Source organism: Propithecus coquereli, unplaced genomic scaffold (assembly GCF_000956105.1).
Source record: "Propithecus coquereli isolate 6110/MARCELLA unplaced genomic scaffold, Pcoq_1.0 Scaffold16, whole genome shotgun sequence".
Taxonomy (NCBI): domain Eukaryota; kingdom Metazoa; phylum Chordata; class Mammalia; order Primates; family Indriidae; genus Propithecus; species Propithecus coquereli.
Window position 1 is genome coordinate 11977545 of NW_012140524.1, and position 2077 is coordinate 11979621.

The 2077-nt window shown below is 41.5% G+C and overlaps 1 protein-coding gene across 1 annotated transcript in view; it reads left to right on the forward strand.

Annotated features, from left to right (window-relative positions):
* Window positions 1-2077, forward strand: part of GYS2 (glycogen synthase 2 (liver)) — a 98725-nt gene that overhangs the window by 96123 nt on the left and 525 nt on the right. The gene's annotated exons all lie outside the window — the stretch shown is intronic.

Here is a 2077-nt window from a genome sequence, read left to right on the forward strand (position 1 = left end):
AAAATTAATCAAGCTCTCCTGTTGCCCATTAGCTAGGAAAAGTAGAAGACTGTTGGATACAAGCAATAAATCAGACCAAAATGGAAGATGGCTGGCTGCAAATTCACCTTATTCAGAGGTTCAGGAAGAAGGGAAATAAATTGCTTAAAACTTAACCCTTGAAAAATACCCTGCGGATTTGCACGATTAACTCGGCATCTGCAGAGCAATTTGAATTACTCTGCACTGGAGAGCAGAAAAATGTAAGATGGATTTATATTTCAGATTCATTTGCTGAAGTGCCAAAAAGATCTCATGATAAAAGAGGGGTTCATGTTACAATAACCATGAAAATGCATCACTAGTAAAGTCCCATAATGTGTGTACGTAAATGATACTCTTGATTGGTAATTGGTTGATCTGTTAGCATGAGCTATACAGTAAAATATCTCAATAAAATTTAAAATTTAAGTGTTTTTTGCTGAATGAAAGAATAGCTATTATGAGAAATGAGCACAAACGATTGTGCATATGAAAATTAACTGACTTTGCAAACATTTGGTTTTGAGTGGCATGTGTAAGAGTCAGTTTCTACCCTGTGCTTGGCCCCCTATTTAGACAGCTACTGCCACTCGACTCCATCCTCTGCTCAAGTCATTTATTTATCCTTTCCCCAAGACCGACAAAGCCTAGTGAGGAGAAACAAATATGATTGTTAGATGACTCTGTGTCTAGCACAGTGCCCTGTACATAAATAAATAGTTGCCTAAATAAATGGTCTTATTGGAAGAAATAGAGCTACAAAAAATGATGCTTCGAAAGGATATATGTACTCATAATTGGAGGACAGGAACTATAGAACATAGTGTGTGGTGTCTGATCAGCTGACTGCAAGACTTTTCTTACCGATTGTACCAACTGCTGTGGTCTGAATGTTTACATACAGGCACTGCTCCATTTATGATAGGGTTACGTCTGGATAATTTCAATTTCAATTTATGATGTGGCTCCATAGTAAGTTGAGGAGTGTACTGAATACGTATCGCTTTCACATCATCATTAAGTCCAAAAAATCCTAAATTCAACCATTTTGCAATAAATGGAGGAACATCTGTATTGAAATCCTAAACCCCAATGAGATGGTATCCACAACGGAGGAGGGGCCTTTGGGAGTGATTTAGATCCTGAGGGCTCTTTAGTGCCTGTATAGAAGAGGCCTCAGAGAGCTGCTCGCTCCTTCCACCTTGTGAGGACACAGTGTGAAAGAGCCATCTGTGAGAAAATGGGCCCTCACCAGACACCGATTCCGCCAACACCTTGATCTTGGACTCCCCGGGCTCCAGAACTGTAAAAAATATATTTCTGTTGTTTATAAGCCACCCGCTTTATGGTATCTTGTTTTAGCAGCCCAAGGAGACCAAGACACCACCCTTTCCTCCATGATAAATGTTAGAGTGAACAGAGAGATGAGAGTATGAAATGTTACAAGTGCTACGCTATTAGTTTTCCAGGGTACAAGGAGAACTCAGAAGAGAGACTGGTCAAGTCTACTTAGGGAGGTCCGAAGAGGCTTCATAGGATGAACCCAAATTTCTCTGACGTATAGTGGGTGATACAATTACCCATCTCACATGGTGGTCGTGAGGATCAAACCTAATTGGAAATGAACTCTTCCTAAAGGAATTTACAGTCCAGTATGAAGAGACTGGACTGTATGAAGTTCTATTACCAACCTCCCTTTCTCCTGAGGCTGAGCTAAAATAATATAACTCAAGGTTGACAGGATATACGTTTTCATTTCTCATAACTGGGTAAAGAAGAAATGCGACCTGGAGGCTGATTTGAACAAGCCAGGGCCCCTTTGTCCTCTTCTCTCCTCTCAGAATCACAGTGGTGGTGAGGGAAAGGGGAGGCATCTACCTGGAAACCCAGGACAATGAAGAATAATTGAGAGCCCTGGATGGGGGCCAGATAGCCACAGGGGAGGTGGGATACAGAGGACAGGTAGGAACAGAAGAAAGTGGCTGAAAGTCACATCTAGAGGCCCAGAGGTATTCTAGTTCCTGGGAATGCCCAGGAACTAGAATTGGGGCAGAAA